Consider the following 17,666-nt stretch of genomic DNA (forward strand, 5'->3'; position numbering starts at 1 on the left):
AGGAGGACAGCTTACTTTTTACAACAAAAAAGGTGCTAGCTTTCAGTACTATTCAGTTCACACCTTGATCAAATAAGAGCCATGAGAATATACTTGAGAGTAGAACCTACAGGTTAAGCAGGGAGAAGAGCAGTTTATGCGGTAAAGCAACATGAAACTTAATTAAAAATTAATGATGCCAAGTATTTGTCCAATCTGAGGATGACTAAATTTAGCTGCACTGTGGCTAAGCCGTGCCCTCTCACAGAATACGTAAGATTACCATCACTGTGCAAGGTGACAGCAATGAAGGCAGAGGTGCTCAAGAAGGCCACTGGTTATGTTCAGAACCTTGGGAAAGTCTCCATAGGCCAGCGAATGAAAAAAATGTTCTTCAAATATAGAAACCAGTTGGTATCAGTGTCCCATGTACAGAAAGAGTAAGTCTAACCAACCATGCATCTAAGGGATTTTAGTATGTATCAGTGAACATAGCCTATTGTTTACTAAAGGAGTTACACTGAGAAAAAAATGGTATTCCAATCCTATAGTAAAAATGTCCCTTGTAATAATTCTATATAAAAAAAATCAAATGATCCTATGAATCAAAATAAGGAGTTAGAAGAACCTAATTTTAGTGTCTATTAGCATAATGCAATTATTTTTCTAACTTTCCTTTTAAATGCTTGAATCCAGCTCATTGGTCACTTGGGTCTTAATTTTAACATATTAAAAAACAAACACACACACATACACATACACACACACACACACACACACACCCCAAAATCTATGTGTACAGAGAAGGAACATCTCAACTAGTCCTCACCAACTGGCCCTGCAGGCACTTTCACAGAACAGGGCGACCCCGTAACCCCTGCCTGTGGCAAAGGAGAACCATGAACGCACCCAAGACACAATTGTAAGCTTATTTAAAACACCAAGATTTTTGGTGGTGGTGGTGGTGGTGGTGGTGGTGGTGGGGTGGTGGTGGTGGTGGTGGTGTGTGTGTGTGTGTGTGTTTGTGTGCGCATGCAGTTCTTAATGATAAACTCTGCAGACACGAAATGTATCACAGTGTCAAGTGGTTGGGACACTTTTTCCTGAACTTGCCAAAGATTGGTTTTTTTTTCCACTTATCCACGCTTCTCTTTGGAACTTACTGCCAAATGGTTTTCTCGTTTACATTATAGTTTTCCCCTTGAGGGAGGGCTCACACTAGCCCAGGCTGACCTTCAACTAGTGACAATCCTTCTGCCTCAGCCTCCCAAGTGTTGCAGTTGTTACCATGAACTACACATGTGGCAAGCTGGTGTTCTTTTACCAATATTACCAATCTTTAATAACCAGTATTACCAATCTTTAGGCTTTTTTGAAACAGCTGGTTAATATCAATGCACATAATTTCCCCTTTACATGTTAATCTCTAGCTTAATCTTAGATAACATACACTTTCAATTCTTTATCAATGAAAAGGAGGATAATAATGTGAGGATTCTGCTTCAGTCCACCTACTTGTGATGTAACTGTTTATCTGCCATGGGAGTGGAGGGGGTGTGACCCTGCCCAGGGCCATAAACCATCCACGTGTCTCCCCCTTCTTTCTCCCCCCCTCTTTTTTCTTCTTACTCTCTTCCTGTCTCTGTCTCTTTCTGGGGCGCCCCTCCCCCTCTTCCTTCTCTCCCCATGCTCATTTAATAAACCTCATATACCATCTGGTACCTTGTATCTATCATTATCTTATTCTCAGATATAAAACTGGTGCTGAAACCTGGGATATACAAAAAATAATAATGCTCATTTTACTGAATTACTACTAAACGGATTAAATATGATAAAATGCATTTTGTATATACAAATGGAAAAGGCATTTTAAATGATATATGCCACAGTAAACACATTCAAATGTTTATAAACATAAAACATCTGTATGTATACACTTAAAACTAGTAATATTTTCAATGGAAAAGTTAACCTTCAAACACTACCGTCTTATTATCTGAAACATCAACTTAATTCCATCTATGGAGACTAAATATGTATCTTAAACACAGCAGCACATATAGAAACATGAAATCTATTTTTGAGAATTTGGCATGAACATTTTATAGTTGTGTGTGTATTATATTGATACAGAGATAGTGATCTCCTTGATTAAAAATTTTAAACACAAGACCTAAGATATCTCAATCTTAACAGAAATCTTGATTTTTCCTTTCTTCACTGTATATTCACTACCAGTATTTTCCTGCATATTTAGCATACCTGACAGAATGAGTATTAAAAGGAAAATCACATCAATCTTTTGGTGAGCCCGGTAACTCTCTGAGCTACTTCACAAGCCTTTTTATTTGCTCTTTCCTCTTCCTTGAACACTGCCCTCCAATACAGACACGTATCTACCTCTAGTCCTTCCTAAAGGTCTCCACTCAAGTTGCCATCTACAAAGTTAAAAGCACCTTTTAAGGATAAAATTAATTGCCCCCATCCAGTCTCTTCAGCCTTCAACAATTTATGCCACTGAGCACAAAAGCTGGAGTTCGTGTCATAACTTGCAAGGTTCTGTCCCCTCTGGTTCCGCCGGCTCTCTTCTTTTCTTCATGCCCGCTATACTGACTTCTTCAATAAACCTTGCTAGGCATTTTAACTCTTCCTTCTTACCTGATCAACACCTAAAAGGTACGGAAAATCCTTTTCCTCCTGAGGATTTCTACTAATTTCCCTCTTTCATCCATTCATTTTAAGAACTTTTCTCCTACATTTCTTAAATTCCTGAAATAAAGATATGACTCACATTGATACTTATTTTCAATGCAGCATAAAAAACAAGGGTGAAAACACCTTAAAATACAACAATACTTTGCCAGAATCACCCTGTCAGACTACCCTAAAAATCAAGGTGTTAAAATAACAAAAGTTCCCAGGCCAGTGTGGAGGTGCAAGCCTTCGATCTCAGCACTTGGGAGACAGAGGCAGGAGGATCTCTGTTGAGTTTTAGGTCAGCCTGGTCTACAAAGAGAGTCCATCCAGAACAGGCAAAGTCAGAGAAAGGATAGCCAAGGACAGAGAAACTCTGTCTCGAAAAAACAAAACAAAAGGTAAGAACAAAAGCTCCTACAGAAATGTTAACAGTTTGCAAGGGTACTACATCTGAAACTACCGCCTGACAAGACCATGCTGACAGCTAGTTCCCATCTGTTTTGTTTACAGACCTCACATACAAATCTTTCAGGAAAACCCATAGAAAAGTAAGTTATAAGAATAGTTCATATCATGCTATTTCACAAATGGATGCCACTGGCAGTCTTGCCTTGTATCTTAATTCTGAAAAGTCAAACCCCTGCATTCTTTTCATTGTTATTCTCAAATGAAGGCTGATTGTGTACACTGCCAGGCTTAATCTCTTTTTTTTTTAAAAGATTTATTTATTTTTTATTATGTACACAGTATGTTCCTTGCATGTATGCCTGCATGCCAGAAGAAGGCACCAGATCTCATTATAGACAGTTGTGAGCCACCATGTGGTTGCTGGGAATTGAACTCAGGACCTTTGAAAGAACAAGTCAGTGCTCTTAACCTCTGAGCCATCTCTCCAGCCCCAGTCTTAATCTCTTATTTTCAATCTTGTAACATCTAAATGTAGACTATTCAATGCAATAGTCACTGACCACATGTGGCTATCATACAGATAAAAAAAGGGATAATTTGAATTAAAACATGATAAAATATAATAAAATGGATTGTTAAGATTTTTGTACAAATAAAAAATAACAAGTAGTTACTTTATGGCTACATATTAAAATTATATTTTAGATGTACTGTGCTAAGTAAAATATAATAAGACCAGCCTCATTTTTCCTAACAATGTGGCTACTAGCAAGAAAAAGGACTATCAAATCCTAACACATAAAAATTAATGTAAACAAAACAAATGTTAGTTACCTTGATTTGGTTATTAGACATTTTATACATGTATCAAATTACCATAATGTACACTCAAAAATGTACAATATTATGTCCAAATATATAAAAACAAGCAAGGAAAAATTATTATAACCTGTGAGAGAGACCAGAGAAGGCCTTCAACAAATATATGAATGAAGAGCAGAAGGATGAAATGGAATGAATAAATGAAAGAAGAAATTAACATTATAGAAAGCAAGAAAAACAGGAAGCCTGGTAAAAGATGAGATTTAAGACAAAGGCAGCATTCAGAAGATGCAAGGCCTGACAGCATAGGGAAGCCTGGAGCTGGGGAGAGACTATCAGCCTATTTTTTCCTTCACTGGCCCTGACATCATTTTACTTATAAAATTCGGAGAGCAATTCCACCACCTTGAATTATGTGAAGACATTAATAAAGGTTCAAATTAAAGAAAAATATAAGGCTACATAAGTTGTTTAAGCTATGTGGGTCATGACTCCTTTAGCAAACCTCTTATTTCCAAAAAATCCACGTGAAGATTCATAACAGCAGCAAAATTACAGTTATGAAATAGCAATAATAATTATTTTATGGGTGAAAGTTGCCCTAACACGGCAGCAGCAACCAACATTCTAAACAGTTCTCTATGATATATGGACTCCCAGACACCAGTGCACATCTGATCGAATCTTCAGACTCCTCCTCAGAACAGTGTTTTCAAAAGTATAAGCAAACACACAAGGTTGTAAAGAAAACCACTACCTAAAACTTCCAAGAGAAAGATTTAATGAGATGTAATATATATACACTATATGAATTCACTCATAATACAGTGGCTGGTAGAAAAACTGTGAGATACCTGCAATACGTGAAATGTCATGTGATAAGACTGTGGTTACTGAAAGGTTCACAGATATTTATTATAATATGGACATAATTTCTACCTACGTTGGTAATAAAAGAAAATATTAAATTTCATTTCAGAGTTGGGAATGCATTATACTTTTCCCATCATGTTTGGAAACTATATGTGGAACTCATCACATTTAAGGGCAGTGGTCTATGATTACCTGTTCAAGGTAAAACAGACTGCAATCTACTATATCAAAACACATTTCCTATTATGAAAAGAATTGCAGCAAGGAAAGTATATAAATACACATCTCTGATGTGCTTTACTCTGCCTAACACCTATTTTGGCCAAAAATAATTATTTAACATCTACCATTTGCTAGACAATGTTTAATAAGACCTGCTATTTCTGAAAATCAAATTCATGAAGAAATGTATTCAACTTAAAGCAGAATGGTAGGCACTGTGACTCTCGAGGTCAGATAGGACCCCTTTTATATTACAATCAGTAAAGATTACACCCAAAAACACAACTCAAGAGTTCTTAAACGTGTCTTTACAATAACAAGACTACTGGAATAATAAAGTACCAGAACTTAATTTGACAGTAATGACTTCATCACAGATATTTCAATAACCTTAACAAAGCCTCTAAAAAGAATTCTTCCCAAACTAGTTTTCTAAACAAAAACTTAACTTGAACTTATCTTTCAAAAATTATTTACTTAAATTTTTTTTTCAGTTTCATGTATGTGAGTATTTTGTGGGCCTGATGCCCACAGAAGTCAGAAGAGGACATCAGATCCTCTGGGACTGGAGACACAGACAGTGGGTGCTAGGAATTGAACTTAGGTCCTCTGGAGGAGCATCCAGTGCTGAACTCTCTCTCTCCACCGCCTATTATATTTTTAAAAAAGATTTAAATTAGTTTACAAAGTAGCAGGTTTCTTTATGGCATTTTCATAATGTTTAGTTTTGTTTAACTTTCCCTATGGCCTTGCCACTTATTACTGATTAAGCCCTCCTGCCCTCAGTATTCCCCTCCTCCTTTCAAATTCCATGTGACCCATTAACCTTCCTCCCCTATTTGCACTTCTCCAGGCCCCCTTTCTAGTTTTCTGTTGTCTATACACACTTACTCCTATGAAATAAAATATATAAAAAATCAGAAGCTGAGTTCTGCATGTGAGAGATAACATGTACTGTTTGTCCTTCCAAGCCTGGGTTAAGCTCCTGTTATATTTTCTAGTTCATTCATGTTCCTGCAAATTTCATTTTTCACTTTCCTTTACAGTTTAATAGTTTTATTCTGCCGTTGCAGCACATTTTCATTACCCATTCTTTGTTGGCCGACTAGTAGGCTGATTTCACTTCCTGCTATTATGACTAGAACAGCAATAGCACTAAACATGGATGAGGAAGTGTCTGTACAGAATATGGGGTCCTCTGAATGTATAGCTAACCAGAAGCAGTATTGTTGGGTCATACCCAATGTAGTAGTTCATTTTTGGGCTTTCTGAGAAACTTCCAACACTGATTTCCAGAATGGCCACATCAGTGTTCATTCCTACCAACAACGCATGATAGCTCTCCTTTCCCTACACCTTCACCTGTAGGTATGTTTTCTAGTGAGAGCCAGTCTGGGATGAGATAAAAATCTCAAAGTAGTTTAATTTATTTAGTATTTTCCTGATCAATATGGATGTTGAACATTTACAAAAGATTTATTGGCCATTTTATTGTTCCTAAATTACATGTATCATCAGTAGGCCCGGCTAGTGATCAATTTAGACAGACACTTGTTGTATTTTAAGATGGTCTTGGTTAACCTAGGGCAGGGCAGATATCAATCGTCTAAACTACCTCCCATAGTGGGGCAGGCATGGGATCCCTGTCTCTATCTCATGCTATCTGTTTTCAATAACTGTTATCAAGCTATCTCCCATCAATAATCCCAAATACTTGTTAATGTTTTTCATCTGGGCTGGATTCTCCATCCACGCCCTCGGCCACGTGCTTCTCCTGCAGGTAACCCATGGCGGCCTTCTCTTCACTTCAAGGAGACACACACACACACACACACACACACACACACACACACACACACACACACACGCCGTAATTAGCATCAAAATACATCAGAGCATCCCCCAACACCATTTGTTTGTCTTGAGAACCCTGATTTTAAATCTTTAAGCCTTTTCCCCCCCCCACCTTTTTTTTTTTTTTCTTTTTTTGAGTATCTTGCTCCTCAAGTTCTGTGTTCTAGATTACTCTAGATGGGGATGCTGTAGATATACAGCTGGCAATGATCTCCCATGCTGTATGTTGTCTCCTCACTTGGTTAACTGTTTCATTTGCCTTTTTAACTTCATGAGGTTGTTAGTGGTGGATCCAACCCACTCGGTGGCCTGCGCTGTGAGAGCTGCTGACCAGTCCTCAGTGGCTGGTGGGCGCTCCTGTCCTCAGTACAGAACTGCTGGATGGGTACAGAGGGCACCTGCACATACTCAGACTAGTCTGCCACCCCTGGGTGAGCAGCGGTGAACTCAGGAGCTGGCTCAGTCCATTCGCCCTGGAATTCCTCCTTATTCACGGCCTTCTCAGCAGCAGCCTGCTCCTCCTTCTCCATCTCCTCTGGGTCTCTGCAGAAGTAAAGATCAGGCCTAACCTCCCAGGTGTGCACACGGGAGATAGTGCCACACATGCAGAGTACTCTCAGGCCAGCACCCACCACATCAGGTGCTAAATAAATTAAATTCACTCAGACCCACTGAGTGAGCTCCCTTGTCACTGCATGGGACGGCAATGTCCACATAGCGCAGAGGAGATTCCGTGTTGCGCAGAGCGATGGTGGGCAAGTTGACATAAGAGGCCTCTGTGAGGGGCTGGTGGTCAGGCCTGGGATCAGGCACCACTAGAAGCCATGGCTCCCTGAAGGGTGCTTGGATCTGGTTGGTGAAGGCCCCAGGTGTGAAGCGGCCAGCAATGGGAGTGGCTCCTGTGCCAGCAGGGAACTTCTGCACAGCTCACTGGCCAGTGTTCCTGGAGGAGATGACGCTGACATCAGCAGGACTCTCAATGGCAAGCAGCAGCTTCTCCCAGGTTCTCTTCAGATTTATGATGTAGACACCATCACTGTTCCTTTTGTAGATGTAGCTCCATCTGAAAGTCAAGGTTGGGGCCACCTAAGTAGGTTCCTGTGGCAAAGAATTTGAGGACATCCTCCTCCTTCATCTGCAGGACATCAAGGGCTAACGACTTATGGACACGCCCCTGGGCGGCGCAGAAAGACGAGGCTGTTACTTTTGATCTCTGACTTTATTTCCTGAATGATTGCACTCCTGTTTAGAACACATGCTTTTACTTTTCATCTATAAACTTTTGAGTTCCAGGACTTTGGCTATATGGTGTTCACATTTGTGTAGGCTGAGAGAGAAAGATCTAGTCTCATTCTTCTACTCACAGATACGCAGTTTTCATTGAACCTTTTATTAGAGAGCTGTTTTTCCTCCAGTGAATGTTTTTGGCGGCTGTTAGACACCAGGTGGTTGTGGCTCTGTGAGTTTATGTCTGGACCCTTTTTTATTGTTTCACTGATGTAGATGGCGTGTGTGCATCAATATCATGTGGTTTTGATACTATGGTTCTGTAATGTAGTAGGAATCACACATGGCAATATGCTCTGGCCCCCATGTTTTCGCTTTTGGAGGTCTTTTGTGCTACCAAATGAGTTTAAGATTGTTTTAATTATTTTGCTTTTATAACCGTTCCTTCTGACTGAAGGTCATAAGGATTTTTATCTTTCTAATCTAATTGTTTTATTAGCATATGCCTCAGAGTTCAATCTGTTGGGTAAATTACCTTTCTGTCATCGTGATGAAATACTCAAAATATTGAACAAAGTTATTGTTTCAGGTTCAAGTTGGATTCTTCTTTGAGGCTTATGCAAAGACACCATACTCTCAACACTCTGGATACAGCTTGTGCTGGGTTAATTTCCCAAGTTATCCAGCAAGTCTTCAAAGTTAAGTCCTTCCCATTCCTTGAAATTTTTTAGAGCTTTTTTTTTCCCTTCAAAGAGTCTAATAACAGGAGGGAGTATTATTCCCTCTTTATCTCTCTTCCATTCCTAGTAATAACTGTCTTATCCTTTGCTTTAATTTCTTTGCTGTTTCCCAGTCCTTGAAAGTCTTTACTAACTTCCATACCCTCAATGAGCATGCTGACTTCTATTTGAAATGCAGACTACTAGTTTTCTTTTGTATCATGGTTATTTCAGAAGTGTGAAGAATTTTCCTTACTTGATTTGTAAACTTCTCCCCAGTATTATACAGTGGTTCTTCATAAATTTTGTTTTCATAGTATATTTGTAGTCTGATATGTCCAAAAGAAGGAGTCTGGGGTTTTACTTGTTTGTTTTTGGTCCTAGAAAGGTTATATTTAGAAGACTATCTCTTTAAATCACATTTACTGCATTAACAAAAATCAATCTCTTTATATGGTTCTCTGGTCCTTAAAATGGTTTATAGATTGAAACATTTTTCCTTTAATTATACTCTGATCTATATGGTACCTTTGTTGGGAATATATTTAGATTATGAATGAATGATTTTGTTTCAAACTCTCCCTTTCCTAGTGTTCCTTATAGTTCAGTGACACACCATGTCTACTTTTGCTCGCCAGGCCTTGTAGCAGTGGGAAGGAAGCCTGTAGGAGTCGGCTACTATATTAACATGTAATTATATTGTAGTTTGGCATTATCTATCTACAAGTAATATTGAATGTGGTAGTTAAAAAAATTTATAGATGGAGAATTATTTTCTCTTTTAAGGAGATTAGTTGTTGAAAAGCTGTTAACCATTATTTTCAGTTACCCAGAGGTCCATGTATAAAACTTAAGGACTAAACTGATTTTTAAAAATGAATATTTAAAAATACCTACTCTCAACCTTCATTTTCCAGCCCATAGAAATAATATTTTTTACCTTTTATCTAATAATCTGTAAAGCATCTAGCACACAGCTAAGCACATACTTTTTATCTGCCTCTTTTACATTAAAAAAATCTTATATTAAAAGCACATACATCTAGAGTGGCTCAGCTGCAAAGTTATGGCTTAAGAGGAGACGGGAAGGGGGAAAGGCATTCCAGATACTGAGAAACTGAATGAACAAGTTCAGCAGAGAATGTCAAAAGGCAGTCAGAAAAGGAGCAGAAAAGCAGATGTTCTGTTTGATCTACTCTGAACAATCATTATAAATGACCATTTCCTTTAGCCTGAACATTTTAGACCTATTGTTCATTCAAACTGCTGAAACAATAGCAGAGCTAACAGCTTTTTGTATAAAGAGTAGGTAGAAGCCGGGCGTGGTAGCGCACGCCTTTAATCCCAGCACTAGGGAGGCAGAGGTAGGTGGATCGCTGTGAGTTCGAGGCCAGACTGGTCTACAAAGTGAGTCTAGGACAGCCAAGGCTACACAGAGAAACCCTGTCATGAAAAACAAAAACAAAACAAAAAATAATAAATAAAAATAAAGAGTAGGTGGAGACACAGGGAGGGGGTGTGTGTTGGTTAAGAGCCTGCTGTGCAGACTTGAGGACCCAACTTCAGATTCCCAGAGCCCATGTAAAGCCACACATGCTGGCATCTGCCTGTGGGGGAAAGAGGTGGAGCCCTGAGGCTCACTGGCTGGCTAACCTGGCCACATTGTTGAGCCTCTGGTTCAGTGAGAGATTCTGTCCCAGTGTGTGCTGTCTAATTTTATGGCAACTTGACATCAACTAGAGACATCAGAGAGGAAGAAACCTCAATTGAGAAAATGCCTCTATAACATCTGGCTGTAAGCAAGTCTGTACGGCATTTTTTAAACTCGTGATTGATGTGGTGCTGAGCAAGCCATGTGATGTGGACAAGCCAGTAAGTAGCACTCCTGCATGGCCTCTTCCTGTTGGGAGTATGGTCTGGTGCTTTGTACTTGCCAATTACTTACTCCCCAAGACTCTTACTCTCACATACCCCACGTATTGCTGTTTAACCTTGCCTAGATTTTATTCCTGATTGGCTGATTAAAAACCCAGTACCTGGACAGGGCAAAAGGAACAGGTAGAGAAAGTTCGTGGGCTGCAGAACAGAAAGGATCTTGGGAAGAAGAAACAGACAGAAGGGGAAGGAGGAGAATCGCCACGGGATAGGAAAGAGCCGCGTGGAACAAGAGGAAGAATGTTAAAGTTCCACGTAGAAAGAAATGGCTCAGATGAACAACCTTAGCAAGTCTTCTGGGATTACGGATGGGAGGTAGCCCAAACAGAAATTAGTAAAAGCAGACGGCAGGGGATGGAGGCTGGGAGATAATGGAAGGTAGTAGTTTAGGGGACTAATATCTGCCCAGCCCAGGAGAGCTAAGGCTTTGCTAAAAAAATACAACAGGTGTCTACGTCTTTTATTGATTGACAGTGGGTTAGAAAATAGCACCATAATAGCTATAGCCTATAATGAACATTTATTAGGGCATATTTTTGAATTAGCAACAACATCCTCGTGCCTCCAGGTTCCTGTCCTGTCTGAGTTTCTGTCGTGACTTCCTTCAATGGTAAATGGTGATAAGAAAGCTTAATAAACTGTTTCCTCTCCAAGCTGCTCTGGTCATGATGTTTCATCACAACCATGGCAATTTTAACTAAGGCACCAGGATACTACACATCCTACTGTGACCTCAGCATGTGCTCACACAGGGGTCTGTGCATCTATGCACATATGCCACACATACACATAATCCAACACAAAACAACACATGGGCATACACACACCCCAAACAAAAACCAACTAGAATTTTTTTTAAAAGGTGTATCAAAGAAAGTCTGTCAGGAATTAGTAGAAACATCAATTGTTAGATATATATATATATTTTTTTTTCTTAAACTATTAAACAGAACTATGTGATAGAAGGAACTCTTACAGGAAATGCATGAGAATCTATTCAATCACAGTGTGAAGGATCATATACTGGCTGTAATATGTCATTTGAATCTATCTCCCTTTGATAAGCCAGCCTCTCCTATTATTCTTTTTCCAATTGTAGGCTTTGCATCCAATACAAGCCTTTCACAAAATAAAAATAAAAAAAAAGGAAATGATAATCTATTATGTGTAACATTCCTAACAAAATATCTGTATCTATAAAACACTTTAATATACTACTTCTTTTAAACACATCATTGCTCTCGGCCTTAGCACCGTCTTCCTTGAAACTCCTGCGCCCTGAGAGTGAAGTGGCTTCTAGAAGAAGCAAATGTGCAGGCTGAAGCACAAAGGAAGAAAAATGAGGTGGAGGTCCAAGTAAACCACCTGTGTACCACGAGAGATGCAGGAGCAGAAGTAAGGGATGCTGAAGGCTGGGACACTCATACAAGTTATCAGACTGTATGCTGCCCTTGGTAAGGAGGCTCAGAGGACCGGGAACATCATCTCGCCAAGACCACCTGAGAGACTGGCTGCCTTCCTTACAGCAACACAGTCCCGCTGGCCCTCTGCCTGGGACCTTTGGCATTCTGGACTAGCTTTGTTCACTTGTGGCCAAGTGTAACTCACGTACAATAACTCATCTTTCTCACTGTCTTTAAAAAAAACAAAAACAAAACGCACATCATCATTCCACACTGGGATCTTATCTCCCACCTCAATGGCTTAAGGAGACATGGGTTAAACTGATGGTGTTCAATGGCAGAAGATTGTTTGCCAACCATGAAAGAGCTGTATAAACCAGGTGCAGTGGCTCATGTGGAAGAAAATACATTGCTCTAGATCTTTGTTTACCAGGAACTCAAGGCCTTGTGCTTGCTAAACAAGTGCTCTACCAGCAGCTAAGTCCCAGCTCCAGTATACTGTATACATATATGAAATTATTAAATAAAAGTTATTTTAAAAACCTTATTAAGAGGGGAAGGAAAAAAGAAAAACTGAAACTTGGGGAAATTCACTAATATGCTCAAAAGCAAAATTTTGCCATCTGAACTCAGGTTTGATTTTGTGCTTTTTCATGATAGTTCACATTTTTGGTTTGTTGGTTTGGTTTGGTTTGGTTTGTCGAGACAGAGTTTCACTGTGTAGCTCTTGCTGTCCTAGAACTTGCTTTATAGACCAGGCTGTCCTCAAACTCACAGAGATCCACCTGCCTCTACCTCCCTAGAGCAGGGATTAAGGGCGTGTGCCCCAGATCACATTTTTTATAAATTACTGTAATATAAAAATAAAACTTATAAATGATTTTCAGAAAATAATCAAGAAAACAAGATCCTTGTTAAGTAATACAAACTAGTGAACTATGATGACTGATGGGACCCTTTGTCTTCAGATAACCTGAACACTAAAATACTTTTAACAGAAGGCACTGGGAGTGAACATGGATATCTCAGCTGTCCCTACAGTTCCCAGCCCAGGCAGCTTAGTACAGCTCTCAATCCTCAGTGGAGAGACTTCTTTTTGTAGTGAACAACTGGAAATTCAGAGACTCACAACTGGTTAAAGTGAAGGGATTTAAGTGAAGGTGGAGTGCTCAGTCATAAATGCAACATCTATGTCACACCCCCTCTTCTGAAGGCTCAGGGAACTTCATGAAAGAAGGGGCAGAAGGATTTGAAGAGCCAGAGTTTGGGGAAGACTACTGTAAACAGCATCTTCTGAATACAACAGGGCCATTGCATTCATGAACATATGGCAGCTGTGGCTGCCTGCACAAGACTTGTACAAGATCAAGCCCAATCAAAGTTAAATGATAGATGGGAGAGGAGCTTTTAAGGCCCACACCTAGCTGAAGGGCTCTTGAGAGGGTTTTTTGTTTTTGTTTTTGTTTTTAAGACGTGTGATCTTTGGTTAGCTGCCCATGCTTCACGGGTGGCCCTACACTCATGTGCATATGGGTAGCACCAACTGGACTCAGTGAGTTATTTCTAAGGCTGGGGCATGTGTTGGGAGAAGGATGTGTTTCAAGAGGTTCAAGAAGAGTTAGGGTAAGTGGAGGTAGAGATGAGCAAAATACATTACATACATGCATGAAATTCGCAAACATTTTAAAATACACATTTTTAAAAATATACATTTTTAAAAAGTCAAACTAAAAATTTTAAAGAGCTGCTTTGTAAATATTTAAGTCATGTTCCTATATGTCCTGCGCAAAATAAAATGCTTCCTACAGGCAATTTTCCTATGCTTGTGGCATGTGATTTAAGAGGGGAAAAAAAAAAAAAAAGGAAGCGGAAGACTTGGGCTTTATTCCTAACAGACACTGTTATGGGTTGAATGCTGTCAATTGAAATTCATATGTTTACATCTATCACTGAGAACTTTAGAATGTGACCTTATTCAGGAATATAATTAGCCAAAATGAGGTCATACTGAAGTAGAATAGGTCCCTATTCCTACATAATCTGTGGCCTTTATGTAGAAGGAAAATTTGGACATACAAACACAGAGGGAGAATGTCTTGTGAACATGAAAGCCAAGGAATGTTAATGATTGCCAGCAAACAATCAAAGAGCATGGAACAGATTAAACAATCAAAGACACATGGAATAAGTTTTCCCTCATAATCAACAGAAGGCATGAACACACTCAAACAACACCACCACCACACTGATAACTCATTCAACACAGAGACACTGAGCTGGTGCCTACCTTGGGTCTCCACCCCTAATGACTAGTGCTCATGGTACTGGAAGGCACTTTAACTACTACTCGAGGGGAAAGGTAAGCATCGGCCCAGCTATAAATACTTTGATCTACAATAGTGAGCTTCCTGCAGGATATGCTGGTGCACTAGTGGCACAAAGTTGTAGGAGTAACAAACCACTATCTAACTGGAGTTAAGGCCAACTCCATGAGGTAGGCTACAGACCTAAGGAAACACCAACTGTTGCTGCTCTGCTAAAGCAATGTAGCAATAAAATGACTCCTAACAATATTCTGCTGTATTCATAGATCAGTGTTTCACTCAGCCATCACCAGAGAAGCTTCCTCCTGCAGTAGATAGGAACAAATACAGACCCACAACTGGACAACGTGCAGGGTGAGAAACCTTGGAACACCGAGTCCTAGATGGGGTATCTCTATCAAATCCCTTCTTCCTCGGGGCTCAGGTAACTCAGATGAAGAGAAGACCCAACAGGGATGATATATACATGAACTCACAGAGACTGCGGCAGTTGCCCGGGGCCTGTACAAGTCTGAGAAGGGACACAAGAGCCCATTGTTAACCCAGAAGCTATCTCCAATTGATAATAACCTTTCCCAAATGAAAAATTAGTTTTATCCAATGAAGTCTCACTGGGCATAAAAATTACACTTAAGGCCAGGCACCATGTCTAGCAGTAGATGGCCAACACAAAACAAACTCAGAGATATTTTTAAACAGTTTTTGTCTCATGATTTGTCTGGGCATATTTTTACCTTACAGATCTTTTGCTTATATATTATGGTTCCAAATTCTGTATTTTTATGGGATTTCTGGGTGTGTCTATGCATCTGTGTTTTTTAATGCTTGGGGGGGGGTTGTTTGTTTTATCCTATACTACTCTGCTTTTATCTTCTCATTTTATTTATTCATTTATTTTGATGTCTGCCTGTTTTCTGATGAAAAAGAGAAAGAAGGGCTATGGATTTGAATGGGTGGGGAGTCCAGAGGGTCTGGGAAGAACTGGGGGAGGGGAAACTGTAATCAGAATACATTGTGCAGAAAAGTAGTCTACTTTCAAAATACAAACAAAATGAAAAATAGGAAAAGAGAGAACAATTGAGATGTATTGTTTTCTATTATTTGTGTGTGGCCATGCATGCCATGGCATATGGTGTGCAGGCCACAGGGCAGCTGGGTGAAGCCGGGTTTCCTACTTCTCCCTTTACTTAGGTTCCAGGGAGCAAATTCAGGCCATCGGGCTCTCAGAAGCCAGCACCGCTACTCCTTTACCTGCCGAGCCTTCTTGCGCTCTCTGGCCTTTTTAATTGTGCCCAAACCTTTCACCTCTCCTCTTATAATCACTACTGAACTGAGCCATTTGGCTTTCATGTTATTTTTACTTCCAGCAGCAAATATTTTCACTACCTCTCAGGTTTCTTTCTAAAAAATCATAAAACATGAAACTGGTGAATAAGTGTTCCTCTAAGCAATCTCTGATGAAAAGAAACCCTATTCATTTTGTAATTTAGAGTACACAAAGTTAACTGTCCAAAATGAGACCTAATACTACAAATACAGCAGTTCTAAAGATTTTATTGGCTTCATCATACCAAAACAACTCCATAAATATTTCACAAAATATCTTCTAATTTTAGTAAATCCAAACAAACAGAAACTCCTAAACAAATGAATAATTCCACAGTTCTTCCCTCTTCACAAACAGTAGTAGCAGTCTAAGGAATGGATTAGTGAAATATTGTTAATGTAATTTTAAATATGATTTTAAAAAGGAATATACATGCCAAATGAACATAAGAGAGTAAAGAAAAATCCAAAACACATTTTATAATATATACTAAAACTAGTGAATTCAGGGGGATATTAAGATGCATGGTTAGTTAGCTGGGAAAATAAGAAGCTACATTTCCCATATTTCTTGAACATAAAATAATTTCAACCAATAATCAAAATTGAAACATCAAATCTACATGAAAGTGCAGCTACCTATGTAGCAATACAGTCTTTGAGTAAGAGCACCTAGTGAAAAAAATGTAAAATTTATAGAATGGAAAAAAACAAGATTTACAAGAAACTGTAGGAAGGCTGGAGAGCTGGCCAGTGGGTAAGAGCACCGGCAGCAGCAGGGCACTGAGGTTCAGTCTCCAGCACCACACAACGGCTCACAACTGTAATTCTATTCTAGGGTATCCAACACCGAAGATTTTGTTACAGGTACCAGGTACTCACATGAAGCACATGCATGCTGTAGACAAAATACTCATACATGAAAAATAAAAATAAAATATTAAATAAAAGTTGAATATAAATGATCTAGATGACATAAAGTCACTAAACTTAATGAATAAAATATAAAATTCAGAATAGTTAGTCACATTTTTAATCTAAAAGTTTGACAAGCATTTTAATATTTTCCCAAACCTAACTTTCTTTATATTTAATGTAAAAGGATCTCTCCTTTTTTTTTTTTTTTAATGTTTTGTTTTGTTTTCAAGATGGGATCTCACTCTGTAGCTAAGGCTATCCTGGAACTCATCATTAGCCCAGACAAGCCTCAAACTTAGTGACATTCCTCCCTTAGCCTCCCAAGTGCTGGGGTTACCAGTGTGAGCCTCCACAACGGCAGCAATGCTTTCTTGAAACAACAACACAGCACGCAGTAGTATCTTTTGCAGTAAGAGAAAACAAGGGCATAACAGTTAAGTTTAGTAAGATATCAATATAAATAAAAATCAAGACTATAAAAATACTGAATAAATATATAAAGTCTTTAGAAGGACCACTAAAATTACCTGTGGGTGTTTCTTGAGTGCAGAAATAAGAAATAGATAGCAGTTTACTTTGTAACTTTTAAATAGTATGTGTATTTTTAATTGTTATTTTTCTTAAAAAGAATTTTAAATCAAAACAGTTAAACACTCCATTTGGGGTGTGTGTGTGTGTGTGTGTGTGTGTGTGTGTGTGTGTGTGTGTGTGTGTGTGTGTGTGTAAAACAAGGTCTTGTTCTATAGTCAAGCTGGATACAGAGTTAAAGATATTTTTTTCTTTTCTTTTTTTTTGTTTTTTCAATACAGGGTTTCTCTTGTAGTCCTGGATATCCTGGACTCACTTTGTAGACTAGGCTGGACTCAAACTCACAGAGATCCGCCTGCCTGTGCATCAACCCTAAACCTTTGGATTACAGGACAATACCACCATGTCTAGCAAACATTTGGTTTTGA

The 17,666-nt window shown here is 39.0% G+C and overlaps 1 protein-coding gene and 1 pseudogene across 4 annotated transcripts in view; both read right to left on the minus strand.

Annotated features, from left to right (window-relative positions):
- Positions 1-17,666, minus strand: part of CERT1 (ceramide transporter 1) — a 100,760-nt gene that overhangs the window by 73,538 nt on the left and 9,556 nt on the right. The window lies entirely within an intron of this gene.
- LOC311608840 (small ribosomal subunit protein uS2-like) lies at positions 1,000-8,631 on the minus strand (annotated as a pseudogene). The gene is made up of 2 exons: positions 8,621-8,631; positions 1,000-8,075 (listed from the first exon to the last, which is right to left on the minus strand). The product of its transcript is annotated as a small ribosomal subunit protein uS2-like (transcript).

This window comes from Acomys minous (genome assembly GCF_964271855.1).
Source record: "Acomys minous genome assembly, chromosome: 11".
In the NCBI taxonomy this organism is placed as follows: domain Eukaryota; kingdom Metazoa; phylum Chordata; class Mammalia; order Rodentia; family Muridae; genus Acomys; species Acomys minous.